Genomic DNA, 24,638 nt, shown 5'->3' on the forward strand with positions numbered 1-24,638 from the left:
TTCCTTGAGCTCCTGGTAGGGTGAAAATGGCCTCCGAGGGCTCCAGAGGCTCTCTGGAAGCTGGAAATGGGCCCCTTTCTGTCCTTCCTGAACTTCTGAGAGGCCTGTTTTTTGCCCTCCCCGAGTTTTCGTGCCCACCCTGCACCTACCTGCACCCAAAATGAGCCACGTGGGAACTCCTGGGAGGGGAGGGGTGGGCAGGGCCAGCCAGGAGTGGGATTTAGGGGTTCTCCAAACTCCACACAATCTTAGCTAGGGGCTCTCCCGAACCCCTGAGAACCCCCAGCAGCCCACCCCTGAATGAATGAATGAATATTAATGAATAAGAATGAATATTCTTTATTGGCCAATCATTGTGTTGACAAAAGGCATCCATCTCTGCAGCTGGAAACTGCTGGGTCTTTCCAAGCAATAAGGAATATAGAAAACCTTACTCTATTTTATTTTTTAATGGTTAAGGTTGGACCTTATTAGAATTTGGATAGCAAACTGTGGTGTGTTTGTATGTGTGTGTGCGTGTGTGTGTGTGTGCGCGCACGCTAGAGTTGTAAGCTTTAAAAAGGTAATATCAAATCACTTCATATTGTTATCAAGAAAAGTATGAGGATTTGCTTATGTGGTTCTCTGGAATGAAGCTGCACCCAAGGGCATTTTATATTGATCTTTACAACAGCAGGTTACAATACCTAACTGATTTCAAAAAAAATAAGTAAAGTTAGACCTCCCACTAATGCTTGGATGTGAACTTATCAGGAAATTCCACAGCTCTGAGCAAGACATGTAAATTAGAAAATGTCCCTGCAAGAAAGCAACAGCATGCCATTTTTGTTTTGTTCCAAGAAAGCTACACGGAGGTGTTCATGAAGTCAGCATGAACACCTTTGAGTCAAGTCCCCTTTGAGAGATTTTACTTTACTTTTATTTGTATGTAATAATGTGTATTTGAGTCCTGCCTGTTTTTCCATCCTTATCCCCAGCTCCTAATCATTGTTGATAATTCAGCTGCCATTATACTCTACAGAAGAGCTAACTGTGGCACAAACTATAGGCTAGAATAGAATAGAATAGAATAGAATAGAATAGAATAGAATAGAATAGAATAGAATTCTTTATTGGCCAAGTGTGATTGGACACACAAGGAATTTGTCTTTGGTGCATATGCTCTCAGTGTACATAAAAAAACATTCTTCAAGAATCATAAGATACAACACTTAGTGACAGTCATAGGATACTATAAGCAATCAAATCATACATAGGTTACTAATCAAAACATACTAGGAAAACAAATAAAACAATATAAATTGTAAAGATACAGGCAACACGATTATAGTCATAAGTGGGAAGAGATAGGTAATAGGAAGGATAAGAAGAATAATAGTAATACAGTCTTACTAAGTAATTTGACAGTGTTGTGGGAGTTAGTTGTTTAGCAGAGTGATGGCATTCAGAAAAAAAACTGTCCTTGTGTCTAGTTGTTCTGGTGTGCAGTGCCCTATAGCGTCATTTTGAGGGTAAAAGTTGAAACTATTTATGTCTAGGATGTGAGGGGGTCTCACATCGCAATCTCTTGGGAATTAGAAGCCACTCTGAGACACTTTGAGGAGTTAAGGTTAGGCCGATGGTAGAGGGAAGAGGGGTACATGAAGTGTATGAGGCTGTATCACTTGTAGGAATAAGGTGGCTATTTTCATGGGGAAGTTCCACTGTTTTAGGTAAGGACTATATTTAAAAAATTACCTTAAACCTATTCAGAATGTTTATAAAAATAGAAGAATGCTGCATTGCTAACTTTTGGGAGTCAGCGTAGGAGCATGCAAAAAAAAATAAAAAAATGGGAAAAATGCTGAAGGACCATGAACAGCTTTGGGATTGTGAGCTGCAATGTCTTATATGTTACCAAAAGACATCTTACAAGTCAATGTTTCCCGAATGTATATGCCAATAATAATCAACAACCATACCCTGCAGAGTCAGAGTGCTTTAAAGTTGCAAATGTGTAGCATTTTTTAAAAAAAGTATATATGGCTATGGATATATGTTAAAAGACAACACACACACACACACACAGTGCTTATTTCAGTCTATCCATTTACAATTTTTCCAGTATAAACTGAGGTCAAGTAAATTTTAACTCTGGCATGTTGAAGTTGTGATAATGGAAGTTTTAAATTCAATGTGTAAAGCTATTAAAGTAACAATCCTAGAGTATCTTTGGGCAATGCTGCTTTTCATTATGGAAAACAGGCCAGAACGGCTGCTAGGCTTTGGGCTAATATCCAAGTGTGGTATAAAATAATAATCTCGAAATAACCAATAGCCTCACTCTCTGGTAAGATATTTTTCCCCCTTAGAATATATATAAAAGTATTTTCTTTTGGATTAGCAGTGTGTCAGGCTGAGGCTAATGCATTTTTAATTCAGATATGCATGTTCAGGTCAAACTTGCTATTGCAAATTACCACAGCATCCTAGATACCTAGGTGGTATCTATAATGGTTAAAGAACAGAGGGGGATGGGGTGGGAAAAACCACTGGGTTGCTTTCATTCTTTCCTTTAAATATGCATATTTTTGAGGGCTCCTTGGTGCTCTCTGAGCTTGATTATTTTCTTGCAGATGCTTCATTAACCAAACTAGGTAATGACATCAGTGCTAGTTAACTAACATGTTCCTACCACTGTTGATGTTACCAAGTTGGATAATGAAACATCTGCAAGAAAACAACCAAGCTCAGAGAGCACCACGGATCCTCGTTTCCACCCTGAGCTACAAATATTCTCCTTTATTGATATATTCTTTTTCTTATATATAAATAAATTTTATTAAATTTACAATTAAAAACATATCGACATTGCATACACAAAAGGGAAAAAAACAAAAAAAGAACACTCGGTCTTACGAACCGGAAAGAGAAGAGAAGAAGAGATGTCAAAGAAAGAAAGAAACAAAGAAAGAGAAAGAGAAAGAAAAAGAAAAAGAAAAGGATGCGTTTAAAAACAGACAATATCCTTTTTGACAGTCTGCAAGATCCATTTCTCCTACCTTAATTTGAATACACACATCTTATCGATATCTATGCTTAAATTACCCATTGTCCATTAAGCAGTTTATCTCTGGACTAACCAATTATACCAAGAGTTCCAATTATCATAAAATGTTGAAGGCTCTTTGTTTTTAAGTGCTATAGTTAATTTATCCATTTCTGCACGATCACATATTTTCTGGATGACCATTTGTTCTGTAGGTGTATAGGGTGATTTCCAACACTGGGCGAACGCTAATCTGGCCGCAGTTAGGATATGAATTGTTACATATTTCATCTTTTTGGGTAAATGTTTATCAGAGATCCCTAGTAGGAAGAACTCTGGTTTGTATTCGATTTGTTCTTTGGTTATCTCCTCCAACCATTTTCTGATTTTTTGCCAATATTTCTGGGTTTCTTTGCAAGACCACCACATATGAAAGTAGGTTCCTTCTATGCTTTTACATTTCCAGCATTTTGGACTCGTGTTTGGGTTCATTTTCGCCAACCTCGAAGGGGGCAAGTGCCATCTATAAAACATTTTGTACGTATTTTCTTTATATGCTGCCGATTTTGTAATCTTAATATTTCTGTTCCAAATCTTTTCCCATTCTGATAATGTAATACTTCTTCCGACATTCCTGCTCCAGGCTATCATGTTTCCTTTGACTATCTCTTGTTCTAATTCTACTTCCAGTAAGTATTTATAGAATTTGGATATGTTCTTTTTGTTTGATCCTAGTAAAATTTTATCTAAATACTGCAGTTTGTTATAAATTCCAAAGTCTTTTATATCTTGTTTGTATCTGCTATGGATTTGTATATATAACCACTGATCAATTTTAAATCCCTGTTCCTGTAATTCTTGTCGAGTTTTTAATTTTCCTTGCGGATCTAATAGATCTTTATATTTAATCATTATATATTCTTTTTCATTCCCACTGTGTTGTCAAAAGAAGATTATGACTTAGGTTAGACCAGAGGAAAGTAATCCAAAATCTTCCTGCAAGCATTAGCAATTGAGGTTGGGATCTAAGATGAAAGAAAGCGGAATTTGAAAATGTATGGAATACCTGAACTTTGATGCAAACTCAACATATACTTGAACATCAGAAACTGCCCTTTTCAAAATAGTCTGATCCAGGCCACAACTTTTTTTTACTGGCATAATTTTGTAGTGGTGTTATTTACATGACAAAGTGGTTCAAGTCATGACAGCATTTTTAGAAAAACATATTATTGTTTAGTTGGAAACATTTAATAAATGGATAAACAGTTCTTTCTGAATTGAAAGCAATTTTCCAATAATCTGATCCAATGTATTCACAGAAGCATACATTCAGGTAAAATGAGTACACCTATTGGGAGAAAACAGAAAGAAAGAAAGAAAGAAAGAAAGAAAGAAAGAAAGAAAGAAAGAAAGAAAGAAAAAGAAAGAAAAGAAAAGGAAGGAAGGAGAAAGAAAGAAAGAAAGAAAGAAAGAAAGAAAGAAAAAGAAAGAAAGAAAGAAAGAAAGAAAGAAAGAAAGAAAGAAAGAAAGAAAGAAAATCTGACTATGGAAAATTGATGGTAAAGATGAGCCTGTTAGGAAATAGACAAATAGAAAGGAGTAGTCCAGAGATGTGGAAATGAAAATGCATGTAAGTTTCTGGTTGTTTGTAAAATACTGTGAAAATGGACTGAAAGGAAAACATAGCCTAAAAATGATGACTGGAGTTCTTTACTTGAAGAAAAGAAAGGTGAGACTTGCTGTTACGTTTGGAGAATAATGGAGACCAGACATCTGACCAGTGACTTCAACTCTTTAATAACAGTAGATAGAACAGAACAGAGCAAGGCTATGGGTAGCAGTAACCCTTTTATAGGGTTGGCTGCTACCCTATTAACCAATAATAAGTGCAACAAGTTCAACTAATAACCAATAAGAAGTGTCCTAATATTGGCCAATCAGGGGTTTGTTATGGACCAATCCTTGTTCATTGTTTAAGGACCAATCAAGTGTGCAGGCTTTCAAAACCTGCTTTGCATTGGGCTTAGTTACTTTTATTGATTCACAACACCCCTCCCCTTGGGTTCCGCTTGAGGAGCTGTAACAAAATCTTCAAGATAGACAGGCCGTTTGGTCTGTCTGGATTATTTTCGTGGCTCCACCGGTTTGGCCTAAAGTCCGGTTCCGTGGAGCGTTTGGATGATCTCTATTAAGTTCCGTTTCGCTGCACGGTGATTCCGTGCTGCTTTCGTTGTGGTTGTCTCCGCCAATCAGTGTTTCTTTGGGGTTTCGCAGTTCGGTTTCCCCCATGTTCAAGTCCCATGGAAAAGTCAACTCCCTCCCCACTTCAATTCCCGTACTTCGCTGGGCCGTAGGGTTTCCGTTGGTCTGCTATCTGTCATATCGAAGTCAATTTCCTCGATATTTCCTCCCCTCAGTTGGTGAACCCGGGAGCCATGGGCGCTGGGTGGTAATCTCGAACGGAGTTGGTCTATGTGGCGTTTCCACACCCTCCCATCGTCTGTTAGCAGGCGGTAAGATCTAGGCCCTGTGAGGTGGGTGACGGTTGCGGGTATCCATAAAGGGTCGCCGGAGAAGTTTTTAGCAAAGATTAAATCGCCTACCTTAAATTCCCGGCATTTGCTGCTGGAGCCGAAAGGCTTTTCGGGTGCGTATGCAGGGTGGAGCCGGTCGAGGTGCGATCGTAGTTTCCGCCCCATAAGAAGTTCGGGCGGGCGGTTTGTTGGTAACGCTGTGGGGCGTGATGTGCTGCAACAATAAAATTGATTGATTTTCTCATCGATGTTTCCGTATTCCATTTTGTGGAGGGTCTTTTTACAAACTGTACCATGCGCTCTGCACGTCCGTCGCCGCAGGGTGCGGGCGAGGTTAGCGCATGGCGGATGCCCTGGTCAGCAAGATATTGTTCAAATGGTAATGCTGTGAACTGTGGGCTGTTATCCGAGACCAGAACGTCCAGAAAACCATGTGTGGCAAATAGCCTGTTTAATTTGTTGATAACTGAGTCCGTTGTAGTTGTGTTCATTCGATGGATCTCGAGCCAATTTGAATAGGCGTCGACAGTAATAAGGAAAGTGTGCCCTTTGTAGGCCCCGCAAAGTCAATATGAATACGGGACCATGGTCCCTCGGAGTTTCCCATTCGGTTGGGCTTGCTTTAGGTGGGGCGTTGCTGACGTCCTGGCAACGTTGACAAGTAGCGACCCAGGCCTCGATTCTTTTGTCGATTCCCGGCCACCAGGCGTAGCTCCGTGCGAAGTGCTTTCATTCGCACGATGCCCGGATGTCCGTCGTGCAATACCGCTAAAACAGTTTGTTGTAATTTGCCCGGGATTACGACTCTATCGCCCACAAGATGCAGCCCTTTTGGGAAAACAGTTCGGTTTGGCGGGCTTTGAAAGGCGCCCATTCAGGTGATAGTTGTTCTGTTGGCCAACCACGCTCAACCCAGCGTAGGATGTGTTGCAGGACCGGATCTCATTTTGTTTCGAGGGCAATGTCCTCGCCGTCAGTGGCGGCGCGTGTAGAGCCTCAATTTGCAACGTTGTGATGGTTGGGGCTGGATCTTCAACCGATTCTGGGAGCGGTGTTCTGCTCAATGCATCAGCATGGAGAATTGATTTCCCGGCGGTGTTGCAAGGTGTAGTTGTACGCCGCCAAGAATTCAGACCAGCGGGTCATTCTGGGGGACAATATATACGGGGTTGGTTTATTACCCGCAATAATCCCCAGTAGTGGTTTATGATCAGTAATTATTGTAAACGCACGCCCATACACATATTCATGAAATCGTTTAACTGCAGGCACAATAGCTAAAGCTTCTTTATCCAGCTGACTATAATTTCTTTCAGCTTTAGCTAAAGTTCGTGAAAAACGCGACGGGAGCTTCTGCTCCGTCGGTAATACGTGGGCCAGAATTGCCCCAACCCCAAAAGCTGTGAGGCGTCACAAGTAATAGTTAACGGCAGAGTCTCGTTGTACTGCATAAGTAAAGAATCAGAAGTTAGCAATTTCTTTACTTGTTGGAAAGCGTATTGTTCACGTTGTCCCCAAACCCACGTTGCTTTTTTGTCTAAGAGTCTATGTAATGGTTCAGCTACCGTTGCTTTATTGGGTAAAAAGATGTTATAAAAATTGATAAGTCCAAGGAACGCCTGTAGATCTGCCTTGTTCCTTGGAGTGGGGGCCTTCTTAATTGCCTTTAATTTGTCCTCAGTGGGATGGATTCCTTGACTGTCCAGGAGGTATCCCAGAAACTCCACCCTTTCGGTACATAACTGGCATTTATTTTTTTAACTTTGAGGCCTGCGTCTTGGAACCTTTGTAAGACCACCGAGTCGCTTTTTCTAGAATGTCTCTGTTAGGGGCGGCGATGAGTACATCACAAAATACGGTACGACCCTCTTATTCCCTGTAACAGCCTTTCCATTAAGCTCTGAAAGATTCCTGGAGCGACACTCACCCCGAACTGGAGCCGGTTGCATTTAAATGCGCCCTATGCGTGACGATAGTTTGCGCCTCCGCGGTGGCCGGATCTACAGGCACTGTTGATACGCCTGCGCTAGGTCTAATTTAGCGAAAACTTTCCCGCCACCCAGGGAATGGAGCAGGTGTTGCACTACCGGCATTGGATATGCACTTTGCTGAAGTGCGTGGTTTAGGGTGGCCCGGTAGTCTCTGCAAATTCTCAGTGACCCATCAGGCTTGATAGGCGTCACTATTGGGGTTTCCCACCGGCGTGGTCGGTGGGTTCCAGCACGCCCTGTTCTATTAGCTTATCGAGTTGTTCGTCGATTTTAGGTTTCAGGGCGAACGGCACCCGACGCGGCTTAAGGCGGATGGGTGCTACCTCAGGGTTCAAGTTAAATGAGATCGGGTCCCTTGTACTTGCCTAGTCCGTCTCGCGAAAATGTCTTGGAATTCTTGCACGAGGGCTTCCTCCCAATCGTTGCTCTCGGCACGGTGGACCCGGCTACAGTGATTCCAAGCAGTCTGAACCATTGCAGGCCTAAAAGACTAGGCCGGTCACGGTCCATGACAGTCAGTGGCAGTGCGACGGTGCGGTCCTTGAAAGAGACCTGAATCAGCGGGACCCGACAACGGGAATTCAGTTACCCTGGTAATCTTTGAGTATAACCCTTTGAGGGTTGAGGTCTTGGCGCAATCGTCGAATGAGCTGTTGGAGCGTCTTCCAGGACACCATCGAGAGGGATGATCCTGAGTCCACCTCCATTACACAAAGTTTGTTTTCGATAGCGACTTTCACTCTGATTTTCCCGGCATCAAGGGATGTACCGTGGCCTATGGTAATTGTCTGGTGGGTCTCTTCCCGCCTGGTTTCTTCCCGCCTGGTGGAAGTGGTGGACGGTTTGTTTCTGTAGGAGTGGCTTCCCCCATTGGTGATTCAGTTTGTTTCGGGTGTGTCAAGAATTCTGAAGACTGGCATTCGCCTGTCGGGGTTTGAGTTGAGTTTTGTTTGCTTCTGCAAACCTTGCGATGTGACCTCTTTTCCCGCAAACGCGGCAGAGTGCGTCAAGGAATTTGCAGCTGGATCGTGGGTGATTCGCTCCACATCCTGCACAAGGTCGAGATGAGCGCTGTGTGAACTGGTCTCGCTCCGCTCGGAGTCGGTTGACCTCTTCCTCATCGCTTGATAGGGATTCTAGGTTCGTGGTGAGTCGATACCGGGTGTCTCTCTGAGCGAGGCGAGGTATCGTTGGCGTGTTGACGTAGCGCGGTGCGCTGGTGCGGCGCGATTCGGCTGCCGACTTTTTGGTTGCCTCCGCTGCAGTGGCTTTTTAAGGGCATCGGTGAGGCTGATGTCCCTTTAGCCATGATTTTGCTCTGGATCGTGCCGTCTTCTAGGCCCAGAACTAGGCGGTCTCGGAGGGCTTCTTCTAAGTCTGCGAATCCGCAGAGGCCTCCAAGGTTTCGGAGGTCTGCGACGTAGTTGGCAAGGCTTTCGCCTTCCGCTGGTCCCTCTGGTAATATTCGTGTCTTCTGACTAAGGTTGGCACGGTGGGCACGTAGTGGGTCCGTAGCAAAGGCTCGAGGACGTCCCAGTCCATCGCTTTTACTCGCTGGCTTGGCAAGTGATTTTGACATTTTAAACACGGTAGGCCCGCAGTGGGTTAGAAATATAGCTCTTTTTTGCTGGTTGTTGCATCTTTCAAATTGTTGGTCTCCAGAAACATCTGAACCTATCCATGTACGACTCCCAGTCTTCGGTTTCTGGGTCGAATGGAGCGGGTGGTACGGCACCGCTGGCCATGTTGCCGTGATAGTGCGTGTTCGACCACGTGCTCTGTTGGTTGCTCTGTAGATCAGTCAGCTCTTCAGTCTCCGCATCCCACCCTCGTCGCCAGTGTTACGTTTGGAGAATAATGGAGACCAGACATCTGACCAGTGACTTCAACTCTTTAATAACAGTAGATAGAACAGAACAGAGCAAGGCTATGGGCAGCAGTAACCCTTTTATAGGGTTGGCTGCTACCCTATTAACCAATAATAAGTGCAACAAGTTCAACTAATAACCAATAAGAAGTGTCCTAATATTGGCCAATCAGGGGTTTGTTATGGACCAATCCTTGTTCGTTGTTTAAGGACCAATCAAGTGTGCAGGCTTTCAAAACCTGCTTTGCATTGGGCTTAGTTACTTTTATTGATTCACAACACTTGCCTTTGTTATGTCATTTTTCTCAACCATGACAACTTTAAGATATGTGGACTTCAACTCCCAGAATTCCAGAGCTAGCATGCTAGTTGAAAAATTCTAGGAGTCAAAATCCATTTATCTTAAGGTTGTCAACATTGATAAACACAGCAGGATGTTAATCCAATATTCCCCACAAGGAGTAAGTAGTTAGAGTACACAAAGGCATCATAAATACAGCAAGGAGAAACATTGGAAAAGAGAAGAAAACGATGGTGTAGATGAATGGGAGATGGACGTATCCAGCCCAACCTTTGGCTCCACGATTTTCAGGTGTAAATAATAACTATTTCAACATTGCATTAGATTAAACGTCTGGGGTGTCCCAAATAAATATCTTCCTAAAAGGAAGAGGGTTTTTGTTGTGTTGGCAGACGGACACACCAGGCAGACACAGAGTTGAAGAATAACGCTTTCTTTTATTTGAAGAGTAACAGGTTATCGTGGCTGCCCAGCTGGGCTGGCAGCCAGCTGGCTGGAGCAGCTGATGCCATTTGACAGCTCCTTATATAGTCTGCTGTCAAACGGCACCAACCAATGGGAACAGTCGGTGCTCCCACTCAGAATGTGGACCAGATTGAAGACTTAGCTAGTCAGGGACACTACACCCCTTTCCCCTAGCTAAGTGCATGCGCAGCCCTGCCTTCTGGGGATCCATGGTACAGAAGTGGAAGTTGAACTAGTGGGCAGGGAGGAGCACCTGGCCTGGGAAGGAGACCCTGACAAGCGTGGTGAGTAACCCTGCCTTGGTGACCTCCAGCATGTGGTGGAGTAGGGGGTCCCCGAATCCTAAGGACTGTGGGTCAATACTGACAGTCGCCTGTCTGGAAACAACGCTGCAGAGATGGCAGGCATCTGGGCGAGCAGCGTGCAAGTTTAGATGTGGCTTGCGTGAAGGGACATGTGCAGAAGGTGGGGACCGCTGAGTTAGGGAGTTGACTACGAAGGACAAGGCCTAAGGGCTGAAAGAGGAGCAGGCACGTCGTGCTCCCCCGGCCCCCTTAGGGTAGTGACAATCCAACCTCCCACCCACCTAGCCTTTGACCCCCTGGGGGCATATAGCTACCGCCAAGGAATGCAAGGGCAGGTGGAAGGACCCTAATGGTGGGTGCGCACCTCCTTGTTCAGCTCCTGAATGCCCCCTAAATACAGGACCCCTCCCCCAGAGTCACTTGGAAGGGGGCAGAGAGACTTTTACTTAGCAAACGGTGAAAGGAACGAAGAAAGTCCAAACAGCTCAGTGAACCAGGAAGCGCCAGCCATGCTCATAGCCACGAAGGGCCTGCAGACCTGCAGAGCAAATGGCTGCACCGAGTCCATGATGGAGAAGGGCCAGGAGCTGAATCGCAGCAGGCCCCACGAAGAGCTGCACCAGCAGCAGGCACAGCCCCACCGGCGTATAAAGGAGCAGCGCCAGCAGCACCGGCAGTGGCCCGTCACTCGCAGCCGGTGGGAGTCGAAGAGGCGCTGGTTGGCGGCGCGGCGGCCGACAGGAGGTGGCAGTGGCAGAAGCGGCGGCGGCCGGGCCGGACGCGGTGGCGGCGGAGTGGTGGCAGCGGCCGGGACGGGAGGCAGATGCGGCGGAGGCCGCGGTGGCGGCAGAGGCGGCCGGACGGGAGGCCGCGGGCGGCGGAGGCGGGCGGGCGGCAGAGGTGGCCGGGATAGGAGGCGACGGGCGGCAGAGGCCGCAGCGGCAGCAGAGGTGGCCGGGACGGGAGGCGGCAGCGGCGGAGGCCACGGTGGCGGCAGAGGCGGCCGGGACGGGAGGCGACGGCGGCAGAGGCCGCGCGGCAGCGGCGGCAGAGGCGGCCGGGACGGGAGGCGGCTCTATACCTGCCCGGGGCGCCTCGCCGGCCTTCACGGTCGAGCCGCAGAGCGCGGCAGCCCTCTCAGGTGCCTGGAGGGCGACGCCTGTTCCTCGGCTGGGGAGGTTTTAGACCTTGCGCTCTTGGTAGTGCCAACGGGGTGCCTTTCGGGCGATGTCTGTTCCTCGGCTGGGGAGGCTTTAGACTTTGCGCTCTTGGTAGCGCCAACGGGGTGCCTTTCGGGCGATGTCTGTTCCTCGGCTGGGGAGGCTTTAGACTTTTGCTCTCTTGGTAGCTTAACGGGGGTGCCTTCGGCGACGTCTGTCCCCTCAGTCAGGGAGGCTAGGGTGTCTTTAAACTTAGCGCTCTGAAACGCAGGCAGTGGTGCCTTTCTCCTCAGTCAGGAGACTTTGAGTTTCGCGCCTCAAAAGGGCGCACACAGCAGTGCCTGTTAGGCAGTGACTTTCTCCTTAGCTGAGGAGGCTCTTTAAATTTGGCCGCGCGAGATTGTCTGCGGCTCCTGACATTCAGTGGCTTCGCTCTTTCTTCAGTGACTTATCTCAGCTGTCTTGCCTGGGCGCCTCTGCTGTTATCCCATCCTCGTCGCCAGTGTTGTGTTGGCTGACGGACACACCAGGCAGACACGGAGTTGAAGAATAACGTTTCTTTTATTTGAAGAGTAACAGGTTATCGTGGCTGCCCAGCTGGGCTGGAAGCCAGCTGGCTGGAGCAGCTGATGCCGCTTGACAGCTCCTTATATAGTCTTCTGTCAAACGGCACCAACCAATGGGAACAGCTCGGTGCTCCCGCTCAGAATGCAGACCAGGTTGAAGACTTAGCTAGTCAGGGACACTACAGTTTTTTTTTTAAACCAGTTGCTTTGGATTCAGGCCGCAACTTTTTTTTAACTGGCATAATTGTGTAGTGGTGTTATTTACATAACAAAGTGGTTCAAGTCATGACAGCATTTTTAGAAAAATATAATATTTTTTAGTTGGGAACATTTAATAAATGGATAAAACAGTTCTTTCTGAAAGCAATTTTTCCACCAGCTTTGCTTTTATTATCAACGTGTTTCAGATACACGTGTCATCTCTTTTATTTATTTATTTATTTATTTGATTCTTAGATCACCCATTTTGTACAGTTCCGAGACGCTTATCAAATGCAACAATTTAATAGATAAAGAATACAAAATAGATAAATCCAAGGAACGTTTGGAGAAAATCACTCATCAATTAAGCAACCTAAACATCCTCAAGAGATGCATCCCCCCCCCTTCTTATTGAAGACAATAACAGATAACAGATAATCAGAGTTGGAAGGGACCTTGTAGATCATTTAGTCCAACCCCCTGCCCAAGCAGGAGACCCTACACCATTTCTGACAGGTGGCAGTCCAATCTCTTCTTGAAAGTCTCAAGTGATGGCGCTCCTACAACTTCCGAGGGCAAGGTGTTCCATTGGTTGATTGTTCTCACTGTCAGAAAGTTTCTCCTTATTTCCAGGTTAATTCTCTCCTTGTTCAGGTTCCATCCATTATTCCTTGTCTGGCCTACAGGCACTTTGGAAAATAGCTTGACCCCTTCCTCTCTGTGGCAGCCCTTCAAATATTGGAAGACTGCTACCATGTCTCCCCTGGTCCTTCTCTTTACTAGACTAGCCAAGCCCAATTCCTGTAACCATTCTTCATATGTTTTAGTCTCCAGACCTAGGAATAGTGACAGATTTAAACAAGGTTGGGGGTAAATTTCAAATGGGATCTATCTATCTATCTATCTATCTATCTATCTATCTATCTATCTATCATACATAAATGTGCTATACTTCCTATGAAGAAGGGAAGGCAGCATACATGACAGCTGAGCCTTATTTTTATCTTCTGATCTATATCCTGTGAGGTAGATTGGGCTAAGAGACTCTAAACTAAATGGTAAGCTTCATGTTGCTTCTGAGACCTGTTTTCTAATCATTTTATACTATAAAAATCTTGTCTTTGGAGAAATAATTATAAACAGCAAAATGCAAAAATAATAAAACTATAAGCATTACCGTATTGCCTCTTATTAAAGAGACAAGAAATGTACAAGAAAAAAATGCAACATTTAAGGTAAAGCAAATATTAAAGAATGGGGAAAAAGGAAAACCTCTGCTCTCTAAAAGTAGTATAATCTACATTTTTTTTCTAAATTACTTCTATTTTCTCATTTAGTTCTGTTAGTGATGATTTGAGCTTTCGATCAAATGAGTAGATTCTGTCTTCTTTTAAAAGTTCACAATACACTCCTGAGGGTTTCTTAGGATTAATGGCACAAACAATAGTATATATTAATGCCTTTCTAATCACATAGACACTACCTTTCAGCAGTTCTTATCATTTCAGCTGCCTTGACATCTTTATCCCTTTTGAGAGAAACAAAAGGAATATTACATCATCCAAAAGGCTGCAGAATCAAAGCTGAATATCCTAATAAATAAACCTTCTCTATTTCAACAGGATGAATCAAAGATATTTTGGCATCTGAAGCTCGGAAATGTTGACCCCACACACACACCTCCACACAAGTCCCACATTCATACACAAGTAGATTAGCAGCTCAGTATTATTCCCTCTCCTGGAAAAGGTGTGTAGTTTCCCCTCCAACTCTGATTATCTTGTTGCACAGCATCTGTGAAAAGAGGAGAGTTCCCCAATTTTCTTCTCACAGAGCAAGTGTACCTGGAATCAATGCACAGAACCCAAAGAATATTGTGCTCCCTGGTCCAATTTCTACTCACCGTACATATATTTCAATATAAATGGAATCGTAATGAAGAGGCAGGCTGCAAAATCTCATTCTTGCAACCTGCTTGCCACCTCAAAGCAGATGGCAATTTGCCAGGTTGTGTTTATGAGTCAGCACCTTTGGGATGGAGAAATATTCCAGTGGGTAATTTTCCAAATGGAAAACCTTTGGTTCTTTGGGCAACTGGAATGGCAATCTCAGGAGAACACGGTACAAGAAGTAGGATGATAAGGTTGGGAAGAGGGGTGGAATCTCAGCTTCTGATAAAAGGCAAATCCAAAAAGCAGGGGTGAAAGTCCATGGGAGTAAGCAATTGATTTACAAGCATCAGTTCTTCCCAAGGAACAGATAATTCATTGAATTAGAAATATTGCATAAGATCTCTTTTTATTTTAATGCAGCATGCATTTATTTTGAATATTTTGGACATGTGATGCAACACCCAGAAAAATACGGCATACTTCATTTAATGCTCCAAGGAAAGATTGAAGGCAAATGAGGTCCAGGAAGAAGAAGATAATGCCTTCAAAATCTAAGGGACTGGTTTGGACAAAACTCGACAGCACTTTTTTGTGCAGCTATTGATAAAAATAGGATCACCAACATGATCGCCAACACCCAATGGCGTTGGCACAAGAAGAAATACATTTGTTGCTTTTGATAGTTATATTATCTGCAAATACCTAGTAAATTATGTGTTTTATGCAGTTCAGACCTTTTTAGTTTAGAATTCCTCTAAATTAATGACTGAGGGGTCATGAGACTTTTTACCTTGCACCTTGTGGGCTCAGCCATGCTGCCCCAAAGTCAATACGTATTATTCATTGCTTGCAAAGAGATAGATGAGTCAGTCACAATAAAACATGGGAGATGGGAGATGTCCTCATGAATTAATTCTGTTTATACCAGTACTTTGGTGCAACTGTTAACAATAATAGTGACATTAATGACTGGATTTTCACTCAAGAAACTATATCGGTTTTGTTTGGACAATCCTACACCGAGAAAGAAAGGATTCGTGCTGATTGCTGGTTTAGATAAAAATGTAATAAGCTGAGTTTTATTCTGCTAAGGCATTATTTTAATCAGAGATAGATGCTCTACAAAAAAATGTGTTCTCTCAGTGTTTAACAAGGATTCTCTTCTATAAAAGGGATAATTATGCTTTTTTCATCCCCAGTTTCTGATAAAATAAATCGAAACTTTTCTTTGAAGACAGCATTGTTATAATTTACACATACTATATACGTTCTGACTTTCTAAAAAAAATAAAAGTGGGGTTTTTTTAAATGTTCTTTTTCAAGAGTTTATCAACAGTCAACACAATTAGCTTCAAAATCCACAAGTTTCTCTGAAGCATGAAATGCTTCCTACATCTAAATTGAAGATCATTCCAGAACATGCATATGGATGCATACAAGAAGCATCACTGTGTCAAATGCTTCTGGAATACTCAGACACATCTTTTAAACTTAGGAACCGCTAGATGAAATCCAGGTTTGTCCCCAAATTTGCAAGTTCTAGACCAGTGTAAGGATAGAGGAATAAACCTTTGGAATCCTTTATTGACAAATCTGAAGGAGCTGCCATCTCAAGACTTTCATCCTGTTGAACTGATCAGGGGGAATAAAATCACCAACAAATATATGGCAAGACAAGCCTTTAGGGAAAAAAGCAAAAACAAGAATGGATCCTGGTTCTGTGAAATACCTAGGTGATGAAGAATAAGAACAAGAACAAGAAAAGCTATTTCTCCTAACATCTTCACTGAAATAGAAATAGAAATGACTCATACATTTAAACTTTTCATAAAATTACATGGCAAAGTACCATGTTTTCCAGTGAATATATTGATGGATGATAAAACAGTGATGTAATAATACGTAATGATTCTATACAATAATCATTGTAACAGAAGAAAACTGAAATTAAAAATAATAAAAGAGTGGTCTCTCTCTCTCTGTGTGTGTGTGTCTGTCTCTTAGTCTCTCTCACTTTGTGTGTGTGTGTGTGTGTGTGTGTGTGTGTGTGTGTACAGAGAGAAAGAGTACGATCTAGTCACCAACCAAATGAATTTATCCTATTCTAATTGGTCATACCTATCCATTTTTGATGACACATGCATGTTCAAATTAATAGCATTCATTAAATCAATTGCCTCCTTTGTTATCATCATGGATTTTCATAACTTTCACTATAAAAGTTTTTAATTTTTTTTGTCAGAGATGCAGAAGGATTTTTTTTTAAAAAAAAAAAATTAAATGTAGATGAAGATTAAAGAAAAGCAAGTGAATAAATGTTTTTTTGTCAGCTCGGCACGAGGCCAGACAACTAAGAACTCTAGTTGTTCCTTCAGGAACAATATTGTAACAGTCATGGCAGTCAGAAAAGCAATTCCATATACCATTTAGTTTGTGCACAGCAGCCCTTTGTATAAATGTCACCCTTAAGATGCTAGTCTTGAAGTCATTAGGCTTTTCAAGCCTGTTTTTTTTTAATTAAACCCTACCCCCTGCTCAATCTGAAAGCCATGCGTAGCCCTCATTTTAGTCTGAGGCTTGTCAGAGGTTCTCAAAAGTCTCTCAGAATCTGCACTGTTGCCTTTATCTTCATACCATTGGGCAACACAACTGCCACTTAAGTGTTTAAGCAAATAATGATTGCCGTTCTTAGGGGACAAAACAAGGAAACAGGAACTCTGAAAAGGCTCTGTAATTGATTCTGGAGCTCTCTCACAGGGACTTCCAGAGCAACTGCTAACATACTTACGCCTGGAGACCCTCTAGCAGCCTCATTTTAATAATGTAGCAACATGGCAACGGGAGAGGGGAGATGTTTCTGCGTTATTAACAACAGAAAACAGTGGTCCTGACAGGGAGGGGGATGTTAAGTCTTTTTGCTTCCATCCCACTTTCCCAATATATGAATAATTGTGGTGGCACAGTGGTTAGAATGCAGTACTACTTCTGCTGGCTGCCAGCTGCCTGCAATTTGTCAGTTCAAATCTCACCAGACTCAAAGTTAGCTCATCCTTCCATCCTTCTGAGGTGGGAAAATGACCCAGATTGTTGGGGGAAATATGCTGACTCTGTAAACCGCTTACAGAGGGCTGTAAAAGCACAGTGAAGCGGTATATAAGTCTAAGTGCTATTGCTAGTGTGGTGTAAATGGAATACAGATTAATGCAGTGTATATTTTAAAAATTGCCTCATCCAGAGAAGAGGCAGCTATCAAGAAACTTTAGGTAACTTCAAAATAGAACAAATCTTTAGGGTAGGAGACTTTGTCCTAAGGATATGTCTCTTCTGCTACTAATAGTCTCTAGCCCATGGTTATGATAATATTCCTGGTTTATATTCATTTCACATCAATGCATATTCTGGATGATCTTCATGCATTGATTCCAGAAATATTTTCAGCCTCGACAATCAATGGAAATCAGAATCAAGAAAGTATGGAAGGCTTTTTTTCTCCCTCATCAGTTGTGGCAGGTTGGGGTGGTTGTTTCTACTGTTGTTGTTGGAGGTGGTGGTGGTGTTTGGGTGCGCCTTCAAATCACTATTGACTCTTGGTCATTGCCTGGACAAGTCCCTGCAGATTTCTTGGCAAGATTTCACAAGTGATTTGCCATTTCCTACTTCTTGCCTTAAGCACTACACCAAACTGGCTGTCGTGTTTTGTTTATCAAATCTTAAAGTTGGCATGTTGTTTTTTCCCCAAGGATTTAGGATTTGCCCCTTTCTCATCTGCAACTGAATGGCTTGTCAGCAGCATGGGCCATCTAGCTTAATGTGGTTTAGTGTATATTGTTAACAAGGTTTGGCAATATGTCCATTCCCACTTCTATTAGACTCCTGCATCCAACATATTAGTGGAATTGTAGTTCCAGTTTTTTAAATTAGAAATAAAATTCAGATTGAACATTTTCCTTGTTCAGCGACCTCTTTGCAACAATGTTCCATAAAAGGGCTGGGATCTGTTCCCCCTGCCAAAAAATGTACCATATAAATGTACTATAAGTGCTGTCGTCATCCATCCAACTCAAGGTGACCTTTGATGACATTTGTGACTCTTGATGATTAGCGTTAGCAGAGAAATATAAGTTGTTGCTTCTTTTCCTAGAAAATTTCATTCAAACTCTCTCTTTGGAGTAGGAATCAATCATGAGCAGGATATACCTTGTTGTTCTACTTATTAGCAAAAGGTATGTAAACATTCTTCCTGCTCTGGATCTTTTCTCTCTCTTCAACTTCTGTATGTTGCAATAAGTAAAAAATAAATAGAGATATGATAGATATATCTATTGTATACAGGTAGTCTACAACTTATGATCACAATTGAACCCAAAATTTCTATTGTTAAGTGAGACATTTGTTGAGTGAATTTTGCTCCATTTTACAACCTTTCTTGCCTCAGTGGTTAAGTGAATCACTGCAGTTGATAAGTTAGTGATGCAGTTATTAAGTGAATCTGGCTTCCCCATTGACTTTGCTTCTCAGAAGGTCACAAAAGGGGAATTTCATGACTCTGGGACACAGCAACAGTCATAAATATGAACCAGTTGCCAAACATCTGAATTTTGATCACATGATCATGGGGATGCTGGAAAGATTGTAACTGTGAAAAATGGTCATAAGTCACATTGTTTGGTGCCATTGTAACTTTGACCAGTCACTAAATGAACTGTTGTACATTGAGGACTACCCATTCTTGTTTTCCCCAGTTCTGCACTAAGTAAGGTTAAAAGGTAATATTTAGATCAGAAAACTGCAAAAGGAACAAAAACAAAATATCATATACTCTGTACCATTTTTTTCAAACCATCCCGGGCATTGTACACCTTTGCATTTATTTAAAGAAAAGTTATAGGTCTGGAAAAGAGTGGTTTTCTTAGCATACATTGCACTTCTAGTTATACATATGATAGAAATTAAATATAAGATTTTCTTTTAGAAATTCTCATAATGGTTGATGTTGAGGCTAATTTTCAAACATCCTCATTGCTATGCGATAATCATTCCAAGATACTCAACAGATGTCATCATTTATGATATAGTCTGGAGATATTCATATTGAATGGACTTAGCAAATGTTGCTTATATGTTTGTTGGCTTTAATATATTACCTATGGTGATGTGCAGGTGGACAATAGCTCAGCAGTTAAGATGCTGGACTTGTCAGCTGGAAAGCCGGCAGCCCAGGTTTGAGACCCGAGCTCCATGTGACAGGGTGAATTCCTCTCCTCTCCCTGATTCCTGGCATCCTAGCAGTTTGAAAGCATTCAAATGCGAGTAGATGAATAGGTACCACTATGGTGGGAAGGTATAGCATTCCATGACGTCATGCTGGTTACATGACTGCTGAAATGTCTGGAAGGCTCAATGGCTTCCAGAGCAAAGACTAACCACAGGAACTCCTGTACCTTTAGCAGTACTAAAAATTATTCAGCATTTTCCCATGGAAATCCTTTTTGGCTTTTTTTCAGTTCTGTTTTTTAATCCATAATGTATTTAATAATGTAATTCATATCTAAAACATTCCCTCTGTATAAAAATCATTGAAAAGACAATGGGGACCTTTTTAAGGAGCTGCTTTAATTAAGAAATCAGACATGAGTAGTGTGCTTCTGTTCAATTATTCCATATTTTCTGGATTATGACATTTGCCTGGAATTCAGACTCACAGGAACACCTTAAAGCAAAAAGTAAATTAACAGGAATTCATAATGAGTCATGCTAAGCGTGCAGCAAAAATAACTTTCACATTCTTTGTCATTGTCAGTCTAAGTATCAGTTCTGATCTGACTGATAATGATGACTATAATAAGGGTTGTTACACAGAAAAGGATGTTCAAGTAATTAATGCTACAGCTTTCTAAATTTCCCCACAGCAAATGTGTCAGTGCAAAATTTGAGGAAAGCTAACACATCTCATTATCAGAGAGATGCATTATATCTCTTTGAAGCTTCCTCCTTAATTACAGGAAATCAAACACACAACTGTACCAAATTACCGATACATTTGGGTTTGACGCCTCTTCTTCCTAGTGTCTGGAAGAATTTTTACATTTGCATTTTGGGATGTATGTATGTATGTATGTATCCATGTATATTCTTGGGTGGCCTTTTGATTGTTTCCCTAAGACAGTAATCAACTTAATTTCTATTTCATATCAGAATTAATACATTTCTGCAGGAAAATAATATTCTCCTTAATTAACTGTGTCCACTTCAGAATGCTAGTTCAAGTCAATTTCCTTCATTTTGATATTTTTATTGCCTATTTCAAAATCTGAACCTCTGAACTCCTGATAAGATCCTTCTTTTCTTATGATTAGTATAATTTGCCTTTCCTTTCCTACAGGCACTGAGTTTCTCTTTCTGAAATAGTGTTTTATTCATTTGAAAAGAAGACTTGATGGGAAGACTGATTTTTTTCCTCCCCAACGTCAAATAATCAAGCAAGGCAGGACTGGAGATCTAAAATTATTGGAAACAGAGGAAACCATTGAAAACAAGGGAAATAGTATTATTGTAGGGACAAATGGCTGTTAGAGGCAGTGATTGCTGATTCTGGTGGAGGCTACTCAAGATTAGCCTGATCATTAGCTGCTACAGAGAGAGGGAGAGGCTAAGGACCTGGTGAATTTAACTTCTTTACCAAGTCCATAAATGGACCTTGAGAGCCAGTTTGGTGGAGTGACTAAGGCACAGGCTAGAAACTGGGAGTTTGAGAGTTCTAGTCACCTTAGGCACAAAGTCATCTTGGTAATCTTGGACCAATCATTTTCTCTCAGGCCTAGGAAGGTGGCAATGACAAACCACTTCGGAAAAAGCTTGCCAAGAAACCACCTCCAATAGAATAGAAGGAAAAGAAATAATGACAGAACTTATATCTCTTCCCTGTTTCCCTTCCCTGCTTCATTTATCTCTGTATCTCATCTCCATCCACTTCCTTTCCTGACTTTTCTATCCCATTTTGATGCATTCACTTCATCTATTCTCTTTTCCTTTTCTTTATTCTTATAGCTGGAAAGAAGAATGGTGTGTATTTGTGTGGAAAGAAGGAAGATGTATGGAAGGGAAAAAGGATGTTCTTTAAAGCTGAAGGAAAGGAGGATAAGCAGTACATTGGTATGATTTGGAGGAAAGAGGGTCTTATGTTTGAAAAAGAGAATGGCTTCCATATGAAGAAATAGTTCAATTAACTTTGTAAATTGATATTATAGGGAGAAAGCAATGTTAGTCTATGGTAGCCAGAAATCAGGAATCTACAAGCCCCTTCTTTGACTAAGAATGTTTGCGAAAAGACATCATTTATTTTATGAGCTGCAGTTCCAGATGAACAGGTATTTTCTTTCATATGGTAGACACTTTATGCATCTGATGGTGAGATGCAGTTCACAAAAGTTTGTTTCTCTGTGTGTGAAGTGTAATGATTTTTTTGGATTTAGCATTGTAAGAAATACCTCCTTAAATCTTTTGACCACAATGAAAAACACATTTTCCACTTCTTCCATGTGTTCTTTAATACAGTGCAACTAGATTTCTACTTATATATATTTCCTACATGTTCAATCACATGTCTGGTTTCTTAAAATGTTGGAACAGCTTTTGGTTGGTTTCAATCTCCTATTTCCCATCTTACATTTTCAATTATAGGCAGGAGTTTTTGTGCTCAGCTCTTCCATCAACCCAGGGATGTTTCTCATGGCTCAGTTTTAGATTGCATGCTTTGTTATTAGAGTATCTGATTTCTTCTGTCTATTACTATCATGTCTAACCTGATGATGTCCAGATCTGTTTCTCTATTTATTGATTATATGGTGTGATCTTCCCTTTCAAATGGTCCCAATGACACCCCCAATCTGCTGAGTTCCCACTACTATTTACACTTGGAAAAGATCAAGCTTGGTGTTTTTATCCCGATTGTTCTTCTTCGTCACCTTTTCTTGGTCCTTTCCTTTATTTCAGAATGATCATTGTAGCAGCTTTGCTGATACATGAGTTGGGAATTCTTACTGTTCTTTAAAACCATTCATAGAAGAAGCTACAAAACTTATAATTTTTACGTGCTGAATCTCCAGAGAATTTAGTCATAACTTAATGTGGAAATGCCTAAGCATTTGGTGGTATCTCATCTGACGTGCTACAACACTTTGCATTGCTCTCTACAATTAGGATCTGAAGATCATAGCTTCTGTAGCAGACAGAGTGGCAGAACCTGGGGTGGAGTTAAAAGGGGGCTTAGCCTGGAATCCCTACTAGTCACAAGAAAACTAAGTCCAACCTCCCTTGAATCCCATTGACCCTTATCTAACTCCAACAGATGTTAACCATTAGTTGAGTATATTTCTGTGTACAAGAAACAATAAATCAGATTAATTGGAACTGATTTTTTTTATGACTGACAGTTTCTGTCATTCTAGATCTCTCCCAGTTCACCCCATGTTCTTTTTTCACTTATCTCTGTACAGATCAGGTCTTTGTGAACATTAATAAGTTTCACTTTGCTGAGTATTGACCTTATAAACCAGGGGTCTCCAAACTTGGCAACTTTAAGACTTGTGGACTTCAACTCCCAGAATTCTCCAGCCAGCTGGAGTTGAAGTCCCCAAGTCCTAAAGTTGACAAGTTTGGAGACCTCTGTTATAAGCCATGTGTTCCAGAATACCCAGCTATATGAATAATTATAACACATGTTCATGTCCTGGAAGAACAGTTTTAATCAGTTTCAGAATGATTCAATCAGTAGTAATAAATCAACCAATTAATAATATATTATACTGATCTGTAACTGTTTTATTGGTGACATTGATTTATATTCTATTCTACCATATTGCTTTACATGTACCAATCTTAGTTACCACCACTGCTCTAACTCTTTCTCAGTTGTTCAGACACATGTCCAGTTTTTTAAAATGTGTGTTTGTGGGCCATGTCCATAAATCAGTGATTGTATATCATTTACAGCAGAATTAAAGAGCAGCTATGCAACATCTGTTGCAAATGACATTGCATGTGTTATGCAAATGATACAAATTGCCACAGGGGAATGCTCTCTAATTTAACAACCGTTCGCTCATGATGGGCACCCTTCCTCTCATAGTCAGTTAAAAACAACATTCTACAATATTAATGTTTTCTCTCTCTACATTCTTTTTTCTTTTAGTGCCCTATTATCTGTTCTAAGCATGATGTTAGCCCTCTAAACATGGGCAGATGTAAGTAATTCTGACAGTTTTTGAGCTGAAGAATGGATTATAAATCCTGTAATAATTAATAAGTATTTCATTTATAATCACATTATTTTTCTACATCATTATATGTTGCCATTTAGTAAGCAGAACTGGTTTCCGCTATCAACCTAGTTGAACGAAACTATAATTGTAAGATAAGGCATGCACAGTTTAATCTAAAGCACATTCATTATTTCCAATGTATAGTTTTATATTAGACCTTGACCCAAACTATAGAACTGAATCCATTTTCCAATCACATTATTTATTTGAACATGATCACTCCAAGAGAAGTCTATCCACTGGAATTCAATTAGAGTCACTGTATGAAGAGCTGATGACCTGGGAAATGCTCAGCTAGACATAACGTGATAATTAAAAACACCATGAAACTTTAGTTAGTAATCTTCAATTTCACTTAAAAGGATATTCAAAATGAATGTCAAGGTCTTTCCCGAATTGAAATTCTTGAGGAGGAATTCAAACACTTTCAATAACACTAACAAAATGTCTTTTCCAGGGGGTGGTTTACCAGACACAGAAATCTCACTGTGAAGAACAAATTGATTTAACCCCTACTCCATATATCAATAGAACTGCTTCTTCAGACAGCTTATATATTATGCAAAAAAAAAAAAAAAAGTCAATAGCAAACTAGAATCAGTTTCAGGAGAAATACAACACCAAAGTAGATACTTGCTAGCTTGAATGATCTAACAATATATGTTTTCTTTTGGCTAGATAACGCATTTCAACAAATCACGCCCTGGGAAGACAAAGGATCTTATTCCTATTGTTTAGGTACAGTAATGAGGATGACAATAATATGCAAAGTTATTGTCATTCTCACAACTGTAGCTAAAAAATATTGTATGTTACAATTGTTCTTTCACCATTTTTTTCCTAAAATGAAAAACAGCAGAACATGTTATCACAAAACCGAATAATATAATAATAAATAGGGATAGCGTCAGAGTGCATAATAGCATTTCTATTTATTCAATCTGGTGTAGTAATATTTGTGTTAAAATGTTCCATCGTGTGGTCATAACTGGTTGCAGCGTCTAG

Source organism: Notechis scutatus, chromosome 1 (assembly GCF_049901735.1).
Source record: "Notechis scutatus isolate UNSWTSFEM ecotype Mainland chromosome 1, rNotScu1.2, whole genome shotgun sequence".
NCBI classification, from domain to species: domain Eukaryota; kingdom Metazoa; phylum Chordata; class Lepidosauria; order Squamata; family Elapidae; genus Notechis; species Notechis scutatus.